A 16,611-nucleotide genomic window follows, 5' to 3' on the forward strand; every position below is an offset into this window, starting at 1 on the left:
CTAATGAGACATAATCGCTGCAACACCTTGCTTTCAGGTTGAAATAAGCAGATTTTGTTAGTAACCTTTAAAAAAGGTTACCCTTGAGCTTTAGCTCCACATAAACCAGGACTAAAAACACCTCATGGGGCCACTACAAATAAGTGAGCTGAAAAGGAACTGTACATATTTCATTAAATCTAAGACTATCAAGTGTATCATTTTAGTTTGTTAAAATGTGAAAAATGTCAATTAAGTTCGACATGCCAGTTTCTGGAAAAATGTGTATCTTAGAATCAACAAAACCTGTATTTAAAAACATTAGCATTATACCCACAATGTGCCAACTACCTAAATAGTCATTCTCAATCCAGGTTGCACTTCAAAACCACCTTAGAACACCTGCCTAGACCCTGTCCAAATATTCAAAAACTGCAGGGACTGGGGAGAAGGGACCCAAGCATAGTACTTAGGAAATGCTCTCCAAATGATCCTGTAGTTGGGAACTGCTTAAAGATATACAAGACTTTAGCTGCAACTAGAAAAGGAAGATTAAGATGTGAAGGCAGTTCTATAACTTTATTCAAAAATCAGCAATTAGTTCTCATCCACATTAGCTGTCCGTAGATTTTTAAAGTGGTGACAGGTACGTAGGTAACAAACATATAGAGCTCGTTTGGTGAATCTTCATTACGTTTTCTGGACAACCGCTCACGGATATGGTATGGGACATTCCTTATTCCTTTGGCCCAGACAGCTTTGTTGAGCCTGGTATCAGTGTGTACATCTGGAGTTCCCATCTCCTTCATGGCAAATTTCTGGATTTCTTACAGCGTCCGAGGGGCATGCTTCTCGAAACCCACTCCAAGGATGTGCTTGTGAACGTTGATAGTGTATTCTCTGGTCACCAACTCGTTGATGGCGGACCGGCCCTTCTTCCTCTCGCCACCCTTCTTTGCGGGAGCCATCCTGCCAGGCCCTGGTTGGAAAGGAAGGGCTCGAGGGATTGTCCATCTTATGGATATTTTTTGATTTTCTTTGATTTTCTAACTGCTCTTTGTTTTCTTGCGCTCTTTTAATGTTCCCAAATCATGCCATCTATGAGGTCATCTTCTTTTTCTCCTAGAGTTGTCTCATTGAATCCTTCTCCTCTCCTGCCCCAGTTTATTATACTGATGACTCAATAGTCCTGCTTTATAGCTTTCATCCTGAGGTTTTCCTTTGCTGCTGTCCTGATTTGGTTCCACAGTTTCATGGTAACATAGCTATCTGGGAAGATAGGGAGTATTTAAGATCATGGACTCTGGAGCCAGACTGCCCAGGGTTAGATCTTAGTTCTACAACTTACCAATAACTTAGGTAACTTATTTGGCCCCTTTATAAGTCAGTCTTCTATTCTATAAGATAATAATAGCAATAGTATATACTTCATAGGATTGTTGTGTGGTTAAATGTAATAATACATGAAAAACACACACAGCACAGTGCCTGGCACAAAATAATCACTCAGTAAATGCTAGCTATTGTCAGTTATCTTCTTTCTTTATTTCTCTTCTCCTTGTTTTGCAGGAGTACATCCTCAGATGACTTCCTAATAAAGAGTGAATAGATCAGATATTCTGAGGCTTTGCATCTCTGAAAATATCTTTATTCTGCTCTCACACTTAATTGACAGTTTTGACAGGTTTAGAATTCTAGATTTTGATGACTCATTGCCCCTTCCCTTAAATGACCTCAGACTATAACACTGTTAGTACTATCATATCTACTTTCTATAGTGTTTCTGACTCATATTGTCACTTTTATCTTATTTTATTCTTTTGAAATGATTCACTAAGTCCAAATCACACTCAAGGCAAGGGGAACTAGGCTCCACTTTTGGAGGTCCTAAAAAAGAATTTATGAACATATTTTAAGCCCACATGGTCTGCCCTCTGGGGTCAAATTATTTGCATTCATCTCACATACAAAATATCCTCACCCCATACTGAGAATCTCTCCTCAAAGTCCCAGCCCTTTATAACATCAGCTCAACGTCCAGGGTGTTTCATCTAAATTAGGTCCAGGTGTGGATGAAGCGCCTCAGATGCAGTTTCTTAAGCACAGGTTCTTGAGTACACTTCCCCTCAATTCGAATACCTGTGACTTAAAGGTACAATCAACACTCCATGATGGGACAGGCATAGGATAATCAGAATAGACACTGCTCTTCAAAAAGTAGGAAACAAGGAGGTACACAAGGGTCACTGGTCCATTGCAATTCTGAAATTCAGCTGGACGCAGCTTGGCTGTTCCTTCATTGGGATGCAAAGCCTGGGAATAATTTTCCATGCCTCCAGTTCAACCCTGTGGACTCTTGATTTCATGCTTTGAGTCATTCTTCCTTTTTTATGAAAGATAGCCTGTGTCTGCAGCTGAACAGTTGTCTCAGTCTTCTTACTGATTATAGTAGTTTGTGGGTCCAAAGCACTCTTTCACTGTATTGTCTCCATTCTTTGAAGAAAACACTTCTCTGTGTTGGGCTTCTGCTGAGATTCAGGAGTAAAACACTCTCCAACTTCCAGTTATGTCGTAACAAAGAGAACCTGTAGGTCCTACAGTTTACTTTGCTTTATGAGGGTATGCTTCTAAGTGCAGAATACTGGGATTCTCCAAGACTCTACTTCTTTTACAAAACTTTTCTGGCATCTTTTCTCAAATGTCATCTGTTCAATTTTGTTCTTAATAATTTCACCTTTCATAAGGCTTGCCTCATTAATGTTATCTGTGCCAATAAAATATGAAACTATATTTCAGTGGTATTGACAATATATCAGTTAGGAATGCATTCAGCTGTAAGTAACAGAAAGCTTGCCACCAGTGGCTTAAACAGAGAGATTTGCTCCCAAAGCAGGGTGCAGGCTGCACTCCTTTAAGGCAGTAGTGTCATCTAAAGCAAGCTGCATGGAATGGCAGAGCTGCCGATTTCTTTATAACCTACTTTAAAACACTGTAAGAAATGTCAGCAATCATTAATACTGATAATATCTTTTTTGACTGATCACTTGCCCTCTTCAAAGTACTTTACACAGATGAGCATTTCAGGCTCACAACAGATCTATGAGGTGGAACGGTTGATGTCATTGAACGTCATTCCTTTTCTTCTTCTCCAAGTCACAAACTGGCTGTGATATTTCCAGGGTATGTGGCTTCACCAGAATTCCTCCACAGCCTCCCTTTGCTTATCAATGCATCAAGCAAACTTAGAGGAATTCTAGACTCCAAGGCTTTTGGTTTTGGAGAAATCAGTCGGTCTAGCCTTTTCAAATCCATGTTCAAGATCTATGTGGTTCAGTATTCTTTCAGGATGAACCCTCTGATGGTGCTCCTGTGGGTGGATTGACTTTGTGCTTCTGTTGACAAGAACCTTGCCTCCCAGGAGGCACTGCAACTTTTGTATCTATTATAATTATGGATTCAAATGAAAACAAAGGATTTTACTTTGTCTTCTTGTTGATGTTTTCTAACTTACGCTGTTACCAGATTTCGTTTTATTTAATTCTTATCATCATACAACTACTCTAACATCATTACAGAGCAATGGTGGACCGAGGTATAGCCTCAGCTGCGGTAACTTAAGATGAGGCAGTAGCAACAGTTAGCTTGGACTCCATCCAGTCCTTGGCCACGTGGGTTTGTCTGCTCTCCATTTTTCTCACCTCCCAGCCCCATCAGTGGTGAGAATCTGATTAGTAAGTGAGTGTAGCCAATATGAATATAGACCATCTCACTGGTAAACCTTTGTGTTTAGCCAGGGTAGCAGGGTTAGTTCTGACAGAAGCACCTGGTTTTGGGAGGCCATAGAGCAGTGTCTGTGCTCCTCCTTAGAAAGGGGCAGGATAAATTTTAAGCGCTTAGAGGATTCACTGCTTCCCAAGGGCTGATGTGTTTTTGTCACCTTCATCCATTTACCAAACTAACATAAGCTTTATGATAAAGAAAGTGGGGTTTGTGTATCCTTTGCAGAGTGGAATCCTTGTCCTAGTTTTGGGTATCTTACCGATAAGTGGTAGATTTCCTAAAAATATAGGAGTAGGACCTTAGAATCCGAGCACTTTATGGTTCTGATGGGGGAAGGGGTGGAAGGGTCAGATCATATTATGAGAAATTCTGCTTTAGAAAGTTATAGCCCTTTAGATTTTCAAAGCACTGTATACGACCTGGTTAGCAAAGCTCTGAAAAGTATTCGTCAGTATAAATTTAGAGCTTTTTTGAGATCTGGATCTTAGTCTCCCCTTTTTCATTACGTTTCAGTGCTTTTTCCTCCAGAGCTTCCTTTACTTCCTTTGCATTATTCCATTACGTATTTGACCAAACTTGTCAAATAAACTTTTCCTAAAATTGAATACGAACATTTGGAAGAACACTGACATGTTCGATACCCACGTATTTTATTATCTCTGGTAAGAGCTGGTATTTTCTGTGGAGCGTGAATAAATAAACTCGTATCTTTTTTGGTCCCAAATGAAAATATCTTCTTTATTGATCAGCAAATGTATGTGCAAGGAAACATCCTAGGTACTACAAGGAAGAACAAGAAGACTTGGTGTATAAATTATATTCCATTTGTGTCATCAAAAAAAAGATAAACTCTTTTTATCTGATTAATGAGGATAAGCTGTGCTTTAAAAAATAAAAGGAAAGATAGCCATGAAATCAGATAAAAGTTAAATAAAATATTTTTTCCCTAGGGCAGCAAGGAGTTATGAGAAATACCATAATCTGTAAATTTTGTACTAAAAAAGTTGCTGCTATATAAAGACTTATCTTTAAAAAGTTTGCTTTCTGTGGTGCTATTATTCCTTATTCTTCAGAGCTGAAGACTTTTTTTTTACTTCTGCTTTTAACATGAAAACAAAAGACATTTTCCCCCTATATTTTCTTTTTGCCATCTTAAAGCTAAGCATCTAAAAATGTGTTTTGTATATTAATTCTTTTCTCTCCATCCTTCGAACAAAACCAGGTCTGAGATTGGGAATAGTGTTGACAGTTGTTAACCCAAGCCCAGTGAATTTCAATTGTTATAAAAGCAAGCATTTGAGGAGACTTTGACTTCATCTCTCAGAGCTCCTTTTCTAGCCCTTGGACAGGATTCCATTGAAATCATCCATAACATAGTGGAGACCCTGTCTCTGGAAGGAACTGTCTGATTTGACCTCATATATTTATTTTTCTAGAAACCTAGGCATTGAGAGGGCTGGGGATTGGGTGGTGGGAGACAGAGACTGCAGAAGTGCAGAATATTCCGGTTTACTTGAAGCCAACTGAGCTGAGGGAAGTTCTGTCTTGGAAGGGCTTGGCTCAGCAGGGCTCAGCCCTCACATGTGTGGAATTAGTGAAAAATATACTTATGAGAACCCACGTGAAGGGTGCCTCCAGAAGTCTAAAAGGGACTTGTTCTTTTTTATTATTATTATTAAATAAAGGGTCTTGGGGAGGATATTTACTTTACCCTTGTGTGTCTGCAGTACTTCTTCACACCAGTGATGGTGTAATTACCTCCTTGCTAAGTCTCTTTCTCCCCTTCTGGGCCACAAATTCCTCATTGGCAGGGCTAACCTTTTTATCATTAGCGTAGCGCCAGTCATGTGCAAAGTGCTCGGTAGATACTGAATGAATGCATTGTGTTTACAGAGTTCAGACAAACCCAGACACAGGCTCCCAAATTTTACAGAAGAACTAGCTGTGTCGATTCAATTTATGTATAACAGAAACAATCTATAATGTAAAATATATATATATGTATATATATATATATACACACATATATATATTTGACCTCATTCTCCCAAATGTTTGATATATATATGTGTATATATATATATATACACATATATATATATATATATATTTTTTTTGCGGCACGCTGGCCTCTCACCGCTGCGGCCTCTCTCATTGCGGAGCACAGGCTCCGGACGCGCAGGCTCAGCGGCCATGGCTCACGGGACCAGCCGCTCCGCGGCATGTGGGATCTTCCCAGACCGGGGCATGAACCCGTGTCCCCTGCATCGGCAGGCGGACTCTCAACCACTGCGCCACCAGGGAAGCCCTATATATATGTATTTTTGACATACAAAATACATAATGTGTATTTTGACATAGATTTTTTTTTTTTTTACAGAAACCTATGTAATAAACTTCTGATGAATTCCTAGCATTTTGTGATCAAACTAATTGGCTGAAAACTTTGATCTCTCTTACGATCTTACTTGCAACCCAATGCTTCCTAATAATCACTACATTACAGCCCCTTAGCAAGAGGTTAAGAGGGTGGCCTCTGGAGCCAGGCTGCCTGGGTTCAAGAATCCTAACTTCCAGTCTGACCAGCAGCAGACCTTTGGGCAAGCTAGTTAATCTCCCTGTTCCTCAGCTGTAAAAACAGGTGCAACATAGCACCTACTTCACAGAGCTCTTATTAAGAATTAAGCGAGGTGATGCAGGTAAAACACTGAATTGTGCCTGCAACTTGGCTGGCTTTGAGTTAATACATGTTAGCTTTCATTAGTACTAATGTAAAAAACATTATAAAGCCTCAGTTTGCTCATTTGAAATTTCATATCAGCATGTGCTGAAAGCAAAGAACAGCTGCAGTACATAAAACGGCATATTAGAGTCAAGCTTCTTTGGGAGAGGAGGTCAAATTCACTAAAAGTACTAAGAGTACAAACCGAGGGAAAAATGGTCAGAAATACAGAGGATAATTCCATACACCAGGTACTACTGTGTGCATTTTATGCTTGCTTTTCTTTCAAGCAAAAATAACAATCCTATGAGATAGGCATTATCATTCCCACTTAATAGATGAATGAATAAACTAAAGCTTAGAAAGGTTAAGAAATTTGTCAAATGTCACACATCTCTGTAGCAGAGCCAGGATTTGAACCTACACCTGTTGTATCCCGCTTTCTCCACTAATCTTTATAAACACATTTGGAAGAAGTTAATTAGTCACCCCTGGAGGAAACTATCCTAGGATTGTGAAGTCCCAAGGTGGAAAAAAAATCAATTTAAGAACCCTGTTTCGTTCACCTTTGTATTTCTCCTGGTGTACAGCAGAGATGTTCAATCTTTGTGAAATGAATAAGTTTATGAATGAATGAACTAAGGCAGGAATTCCTTTACTCCTGTGATAAGATTGTTTAGATCGGCTGAGGATCTCAGGGCAACCTGCTGACATCTAAAGCCGCTCTATGTGCCTCCTCTTCTAAATGCCATCAGCAGGTGAAAGAGAAGGTTATCTATTATAACTGTTGTCTGAAATTACTTGTAAGCCGGTTAAAAAACAGACTTCATGAATGCAACCACGGGCAGTCATTCAGAGTTTTAAACCCTTCCTCCACCCGCCCTAGAGACTTGCCTTCCTAGAGTCTCTCTGTATTGGAGTCCTGCAGGCCAACTGCAGACACCTCTTCCAATTTATAATGGTATCAGCTATGTTGGACTGCTACAACATGACGATATGGGTGGGGTTCTAAAAATTATATATTCAAATTCCCTTTTATCTCCTAAACACCTTCATAAGGTTTAAGTCTGAGGTTTCACTTAGATAAATTGCAGAGCTGAAAAACAAAACAAGGCAAAATGGAATAACGGACACAGAATCAGAGATAATACTGAAATAAGGACAGGATAGGTGGGAGAAAATGGGGGAGATAAGAAACGGGGGGAAGCACCCAGAGTCTTTAAATGGAAGTTCAGATTCTAGCAAAGGTGGAGAGTTGGCCCTTGCTTCCTTTGTACCAGAACTCGTGGTAGCCGGGCACTTTCTGCTTCCCAGCTGTAGGATGGATCAGCTGCTCCTGCAGTCACGGGGGAAAACACCATTAAGAGAATTTGCTCATTCTCTTGCCCTGTAATGCTTACCCCCTGGCTGGTATTGCTAAAAGCACCTACTTTTCTCATGATAGAACAGGTAGGTTTACCTCTGCCGGACTTTGCTTGCTTTCTTCTTCTCAGTTCATTGATCCACCCATGGCTTTATTCAGACGTTCAACAAAAATTTATCGAGGACCTCTTTGTGCCAGGATCTGTTCTAGAGGTAAACCCTGCCTCCCCGTACTGACAGGTTGGTGGGTGATGCTTATGTTCTGTGCTTGTAGCTACTACATCAGGGGGTCACTCCGTAGCCTTCTGTTGCTTTTTCATTGTCATTTGGCAGGTATCTGCCTGAGGCTTTTCTCTCATTACGTGCAGGGTGGAATTCATTGCTTTGCAGATATGAATGATTATAGTGAACGGACTGCTGGATGTTTCTGTTATCTTGGTGAATTGTACGTATTTTTTTCAAAAGCTAGTTTACTTTTGAGCTAGATTTTTTTTTTTTTTCTTTTTTTAAATCCCACAACGTCCTTGTGGAGCACGCCAATGCCCGGGATGGCTGGAGCCAGAGCCCTGCCCACTCAACTCCCCGTCACACTCCCCTGTGTCGAGCTAGATATTTTAAACAAGGCAAAACAAACCAGAAGGGGCTCATCAAAATTCCCAACGGATCGACGAACGTTTAGTGGCTTTTTGTGGAAAGCACTGGTCAAGGGACACAGTTGTGGGGTGAGTCCCCATGCTGCTGGGCTCTTTATTCCTATTAAAATGCAGCCAACCTGGACCTTGAAAGGTGTGGCTTAGAGCAAGCTCTGAGAACACCCCAGCCCAGCCTCCTAATTTTCCTGTTTTGCCCCAGAGAGCCACAGTGCCTTCCCAGGGTTGTTCAGCTAACGAGTAGGTACAGCTGGGAGGAGAATTCTCATAGTCTGTCGTCTGTCCAGCGTTGTTTTCTGCAGATCCATTTGCTTGGGAGGGCTTAGCCCTTCTTGGGCTTTTATTGGGTTTTGCTGTAGGAATCTAACGCTAGGTAGGTTTCTCAGGTAGTTGGAGCTGGGGGAGCAGCCATGACAACGGGGTAGGGTGAGAGGCAGGGAGACGTGGAAGGAGAGAGGGCCCTGAAGGACCAGGACAGTGGGCCTAGGGGATACTCTGCCTCCTTCCACTTTACTCGAGGCTGGTCTTAGTGAGGTTTTCGGGGCAGCCTGGTCCTGAGTGCAGAGGGTAGGGGACGCCTTGGGTGGGTACCTGGCAGTCTGTGGGAAATGTGTGTGTGCATGTGTGTGCGTGTGTGTGTGTGTGTGTGTCTGAGGGAGGGGAAGAGGCTCACAGTGGAGGGATGTGACATTTATTCTGATTCCCATTCAAGTCATTTTCAAATATTTCAAATTATAGAGCATTTTTCTTAAAAAGAAGTAAGTCCTAAGTAATAATAATAATAACAATAACAATAATAAATAACACTGGATCTAGGAATTGATGTTCATTGTTTACAGCAATTCCTTCTAAATATGTTTCTTTGATGTTAGAAGTTGGCTTTGGTCTCCTCTGAATCCTGGAAGATGTAATGGAATGTTAAAGATGGTTTGGAATGGAACCTTTATTGGTGTGATTTTTGATTCGTTTCACAGGTCGAACATTCTGGCCGGAGACATCTGAAATGTACAGTCAAGTGAGTTATGCCAGCCAACGTGGGATAGAGAGCAAGGTGGAGTGGGGTGAGTACGAGAGTACAAGGTTTAGACGCTGAGTTCACAGCACAACTACCAACCTACTGTGAGGCTTTGGGCAAATCAGGGTTCTTTCTATTCTGAAGTTTCATGATGCAAGTTCTACATGAATTCTGTACCATCAAAATTCATGCCTGCTTGAATAATTCAGAAAAGAGGGTTTCAGGTGGAGCTATTCAGACAGACATTCTTCATCTTTCAAGTCAGTGATGGAAAATGATCAGAATTCCAGGATCATATGGCTGAGGTTCAGAAATTTTATTCATTCACCATGAAGACATTTTGATATTGAATTTAATGTTGTCCAGGCTTAGTTTTTCTATTTTTGTCACTTTTTAGTTAAACCGTTAGTTAGATTAGCAATGCGTTTACCTTAGTTATAGCAGAGCTAACATCTGAATAGAGACTTCATCAGAAAATTAATAAGGCTTTTCTGTTTCTTTGGTAAAGAATAGTCATCGATTTGCATAAAATATGCCTTGATTATAGTGACCAGCACCTGAAAGAATATTGTGAGCCTAGGATTCTATTGTGGAATACAGGGTTTTTTACATTGAAACATGATTATGAAAATTCCAACATTCTTACTCCTGATGGTTAAAAGGAGAGGGATACAGTTGAAATAAATTGTTGCTGTTGAAAATTTAAGTGTAAATCAGATTCTAATGCATTATTGTGCTAGTTGTTCTTCATTATGCAAAGTATTGTGTTATAGATGGAAAAATGAATCTCTCTTCTTGAGAAAAAATATTATTCAAGAGTTCTTTGATCATAAAGGGCCCCTGGAAATGTCACAGAAAATCCTCTTTTCTGTAGATTTGTTCGTTGTCTCACTATCCCATAGACCTTTTTCTCACATTTTAGCTTGGTGTTCTAGATCTGAGAGTTAGGGTGCTGCCTCCTTAAAATACTTTGAAGAAGTCTTTTCTTGTATGATTGTTCCATATTGAGAAAAAACAGATGTATTTAAGATTTCTATTTTAGACCCACTGTTATGATGATCGGCACATGTAAGCTGTGTTTACCTTTTCTGGAGAGCAAACTGGCAGTAAATATCCAGAACCTTAAACTGCTTGCTTATACCCTTTGGCTCAGTAATTTCACGTCTAGAATTTTGTCCTAATGCCATAATCAGAGATGACAGATGAAATTGGTGTACAGAGATGCTTGTGTAAGAAATATATGTAAGAAAATTGGAAATAAATGATGTCCAATAATGGGATGGTAATTGAGTTACAACACACCCACACAGTGAAATTTTATGTAGTCATTTAAGTCATGTTTTCATAGCATGTTTAGTGCTCTGATGTTAAACGAAAAAGAGCAGCAGTATGTAAAGTTATATAGAAGATATATTCCCAGTTTTATTTATGTATTCAATCAAATACCTCAAAGTATTTTGAGGTATAATTTACATACAGTAAGATTTTCCCTTTTCAGGTATATATATATATATATATATATATATATATTTCTTTTTTTTTTTTTTTTTTTTTTTTGCGGTACGCGGGCCTCTCACTGTTGTGGCCTCTCCCGTTGCGGAGCACAGGCTCCGGACGCGCAGGCTCAGCGGCCATGGCTCACGGGCCCAGCCGCTCCACGGCATGTGGGATCCTCCCGGACCAGGGCACAAACCCGTGTCCCCTGCATCGGCAGGCGGACTCTCAACCACTGCGCCGCCAGGGAAGCCCTCACGTCTATATTTTGATTAGTTTTGACAAATGTATGTGGTCGTGTGATAACCACCACAATCAAGATATAGACTCTTCTACCTCAAGAAGTTTCTCTTGCCCCTTGGTAGTCGGTCCTCTCCCTCCACTCCCAGTCCCTGCAAACTATAGTTTTGCATTTTCCAGAAAGTCAGCTAAATGGATTCGCCCAGTGTGTTGCCTTTTGCATCTGCCGCTTTCACGTCTGAGACGCCTTTATGTTGTGTACATCAGTGCTTCACTCCTGTTATTGTGGAGCAACATTACAGTGTATGGATGCTTCACAGTTTGTTCATTCACCAGTCCATAGGCATTTGGATTGTTTCCAGTTTCTGATGATTATGGATGATTTGTGTACGGGACATAATGTTTTTCCTTCTCTTGGGTAAACATTTTAGAAGGGTTACTGGGTTGTATGATGAGTGTATGCTTAAGAAATTGCCAATGTTTTTTTCAAAGTGTCTGTACCATCTTGCATTCCTACCAGCAATGAGAAGTCCAATTCCTTTGAATCCTCGAAGCTCATGGTATTGCCCATTTAAAAATTTCAGCTGTTCTAATAGGTGTGCAATGGTTTCTCATTTTCCTAGTGACTAATGTCAAGCATCTTTTCGTGTACTTATAAGCCATCCATGTATCTTCCCTAGTAAAATTTAAATCTTTTAAATCTATTTAAATCTTTTAAAATTAGTTGTTTCCTTATTATTGAGTTTTGAGAGTTCTTTATATATGCTGTATACAATTCCTTTGTCAGGTATGTGATTTGAAAATATTTTTACCAGTTTATAACTTATCTTTTCACTTTCATAATAATGTCTTTTAAAGAACAAAAGTTTTAAATTTATCAACTTAGCTGTTTTAAATTTTATGTTCCATGCTTTTTTATAGTACATTTTTTGTTTAGAATAGTTTTAGATTTATACAAAAAATTGCAAAAACAGCACAGAGAGCTCCCATAAACCCCACACCCAGCTTTCCCTCTTATAAATGTTCATATGATTTATTTGTTACAACCAATGAATATGGCTTCTAGGAAGTCTTTGCCTGTCCCAAAGTCACAATGATTTTCTGTTTTATGTAGAAATTTTATAGTTTTATTTTTTCACTGTAGATCTATGATACATTTTGAGTTATTTTTTGTGTATGATCTGAAGGAATGTTGAGGTTCGTTTTTTTTTCTTTTCTTTTCTGTGTGGGCATTCAGTTGTTGCAGCACTATTTGCTCAATGGAACTTTTAATTTTAAAATATACATATATGTATATATATAAAATGTATGTACATACATGTGTGTACATAGTAATGTATATATTATTGAAAGATATGCTGGAATGGTGGTTTCATTTCATTTTTTACCTTGGATGTTTTCCGTATGTCTCTACAATTCTACAAGCATAAGTCTTGAGTGAGCAGACACAGTGTAGGGAAAAGTGATAGTGAAGGTAAACGAAGTAGAAGCAGAGACTGAGAGAAGCTGGCCTCTGAAGGAGGGGTACCCAGTCACCCGCTTGTCAGTTTCTGAACTACCCTGCAGAGCCTGCAAGGCCTGCCTCTGCCGTGGTTCCTCTTTTCCTCTGTAGTCTAGTCAGTCCAATGGCTGAGAATCCTGTGGTTTTTACTTCCGCTTCCACCCTTACGATAAATACCCACTACTCTGTTTATTGCAACCTAAAGGAAACATACCAGCCAACCTAGGCACATAGAAATCCAGCACCTCTTTACGGGGTAAGGATGAATGACTAAAGAAAAACACGTACCCCCCCCCCCAACAAACAAACAGACAAAGAGTTTGGCCTCCATTGTGAAATTAGAGCTATGTCTTTTATTACAATATTGAATTTCTGATACTTGTAAGTATATTGCTAAGATCAAGGGATAACATATTCATATATTAACCATTTATTTATTTTTCAATTTGTTTTTCATATTATTCCAGCTCAGACACCAGAGATCTGGAAACAAGGGAATTGCGGTTGGGGGTAGAGAGAGGGTTGCAGGTAAACATTTCTGAACATAGGCCAAAACTCGTACTTGTGACACTGATTATCATCAGAGATGGCAAAAGCGTCACCAAAGCTGAGTCTGCGTACGTGAGACATAGCACGTCATGGCTAAGATCGTGGGCTGGGTCTAAAGGCCATCTCTGGGACTTTCTTAGGTGTGTGACCTTGAGCAGGTTCCAAAGTCTCCTTAAGCCTCAGTTCCTCCTTGTGCACACGGGGGTGATTGGGAGGCGTCTATCAGGTAGTGTGCCTGGCACAGAGGAAGGGCCACTTCATGTCCTTGCTCCCTAATAGTCCCCAGCGCTCATGCCAGGTGCCCAGAGGCCTTGTGTTCATGCCTGAACTTTCAGGCTAATTGTTCACTTTGCAATGAAGGCCTCCCCTTTCACTGAGCCCTTGAGCCACACCATCTGTCTGGCCATCTCTGTCTCCCTGTGTGGGTTCCTGCCTCCTTTTTAAGACCCTTAATTAGGTTTGGGTGATCGAATGATCAGTACCACCTGAGCATCAGTTACTAGCAATAAATGTGGCCCCTCTGAGTAACTATGGCATACTAATTGTTTCCACATAAAAGTAGTTTTCTGCAGCTTTGATTATACCTAAAATAATGCTAAATTATACCCAGTGCATATTTAACATTTTTTGGTTTGAAATCATTCTCCTCAGGTTCATGTGGTCAATCCAGAAACATCTGCAGTGACATTGGGGATAAAATTCTTTCGTTCTATTTGTTTTTCCAATTTTTAACTCCAGTGCATTTTTTTTAGCATCCCATTGGGAAGTTTAACGTCCCATTGTCTCTTCTGTTTTCTGGCTCATGTTTCCTAAATAGCCAATTAATTGTCTAATAGGCACTATCTCTGGGAGGTTGTGGCTCTTTGCCAGGCATTAGTATTGTCATGCCAGGCCTAGCGTGTTCATTCTTTCACTGACTTTCCCTCCAGGTCCACAGGACAGAGGCAACAGGCCAAAGAAGCTACTGAGTTGAAACAGCTAGAAATTCAATTCAACTAGGATTAGGTTAGCACCTGCTAGAGGCAGTGTGCCTAGTGGTTAGGGCAAGAGGCCCGGAAATGAACCACAAATAAGCACAATGGATTGGGTATGAGAAAAAAATCCCACTATTTCCAGCACTATAATCAAACTTTTCTTGTTTTCGTTATACGATGGTATATGTAACATGCTACAAGTACATAATCTTTTGGAGGCTTATTTTAATTTTCACATTGGGTCTCAGTGTTGGGGATACCATAGGCAGTGGTGTACATGCCCAGTCTAAAGGGAGGAGAGCTATTTAGATCTGACTGATTTTTTTAATAAGGTTTTGTATAATAGAAATATCTCATAATTAATTAATTTTAAGAATATATTTAAAGATTGTAATTGGGAGGAAAGCTAGTCAGGAGTCACTACAATAGTCCAGGAGAGGGGAAAGTGACAGGGATTAGAGTGGGGGGGAGGAGATGGAGAGATGAGGACAGATTTGGGGTTTTTTAAAAATGCTTTTTGTTGGACTTCCCTGGTGGTGCAGTGTTTAAGAATCCACCTGCCAATGCAGGGGACCCAGGTTCGAAGCCTGGTCCTGGAAGATCCTACATGCTGCAGAGCAACTAAGCCCATGCGCCACAGCTACTGAGCCTGCGCTCTAGAGCCTGTGCTCCGCAACAAGGGAAGCCACTGCAATAAGTCTGCGCACTGCAATGAGGCAGCTAGAGAAAGTCCGTGCACAGCAACAAAGACCCAAAGCACCCAAAAATAAACAAATAAGTAACTAAATTTTAAAAAATGCTTTTTGTTGTTTAATTCACAGACTGTAAAAAGAACAGCTTTTGGTGTATAGTGCTATGAGCCTTAACAAATGTAGAGGGTCATGTAAATCACCCCCCATCATGATGTAGAATAGTTCCAGCTCCCCTCCCCCAAGAAACCCCTCATGTTGTAGTCACCCCTCCCCCACCTCTAAGCCCTGACAACCACTCATCTTCATCCCCGTAGCTTTGCCATTTCTAGAATGTCAGAGAAGGGGAGCCTTATTGTATTTAAATTTTCGAGGCAGGTTTCCTTCATTTAGCATAATGCGTTTGAGATATATCCATGTTATTCACATATCAATAGTTCGTTCTCGTTTTTTCCAAGTAGTATTCCATTGTAGAGATACAGCAGAGTTTGTTTAATCATTCACCTCCTAAAGAATATTTGTGTTGTCCCCAGTTTTTGTCAGTTATGAATAGAACTACTATATACATTTATGTACAGGTTTTTATATGAATATAAATTTCAACGTCTCTAGAAAAAACACGTAGGTGTAGGATTAACGGGTCATATGACAAGTGTCTGTTGAGCTTTATAAGAAACTGCCGAACTATTTTCCAAGGTGGATGTACCATTTCGCATTTTTACTAGTGATGCGTGAGCATCGCAATTGCTCCGCCTCCTTTCAAGTATTTGGTATTGTCTTTTAAAAAATCATTTTAATGGGTGTGTAGCAATACCTCATTGTGGTTTTTGTTGTTGTTGTTGCGATACGCGGGCGTCTCACTGTTGTGGCCTCTCCCGTTGCGGAGCACAGGCTCCGGACGCGCAGGCTCAGTGGCCATGGCTCACGGGCCCAGCCGCTCCGTGACATGTGGGATCTTCCCGGACCAGGGCACGAACCAGTGTCCCCTCCATCGGCAGGCGGACTCTCAACCACTGCGCCACCAGGGAAGCCCCCTTCATCGTGGTTTTAATTTGCATTTCCCTAAAGCCTAATGATGTTGAGCATCTTTTCACGTACTTAAATGTGTGGTATTCTGGATATGAGACCTTTGCTGTGTATATGATTTGCAAACATTTTCTCCCAGTCTGTAGCTTGTCTTTTTGTTCTCTTAGTGTCTTTGATGCAACAAAAGTTTTAGTTTTGATGAAGTCCAGCTTATTGAAGTCTGCTCTTAAACCCAATTAAAGCTTTTAACTTCAGACATAAAATCTGTGCTCTTTGTGGCATGCATTTGCTATTATATATATTTAGCATCAGAATGTTTTCAGGCTTATGGTTGCACAAGTTGTGCACTGCACAACTCTAGGAGGTATAATTGTTATGGACCACAATGTATGGCAACCCCAAGAGCCATAAAGTGTGCAACCTTTACAACCATCCATTATCTCTGCAGTGTCTTCTTTACTGCACAGATTGCTGTCATTGCTGTGGTTCTGTTTTACTTCTCCTGTCATTTATTTGTTATCATGTGGAATGTATATTGGAGGTATGTTTAAGAAGCTCCTCTATATGAACCATCTAAAGCTAACTTCTTCATACTGACTCTTCCTCTCCTTGGGGTTTCAGCAACATCAT

At 40.3% G+C, this 16,611-nt stretch overlaps 1 pseudogene; it reads right to left on the reverse strand.

Annotated features, from left to right (window-relative positions):
* Positions 1-576: 576 nt before the first annotated feature.
* On the reverse strand, positions 577-977 carry LOC137228554 (large ribosomal subunit protein eL31-like; annotated as a pseudogene).
* Between the last annotated feature and the right edge of the window lie 15,634 nt (positions 978-16,611).

This window comes from Pseudorca crassidens, chromosome 8, assembly GCF_039906515.1.
Source record: "Pseudorca crassidens isolate mPseCra1 chromosome 8, mPseCra1.hap1, whole genome shotgun sequence".
Taxonomy (NCBI): Eukaryota; Metazoa; Chordata; class Mammalia; order Artiodactyla; family Delphinidae; genus Pseudorca; species Pseudorca crassidens.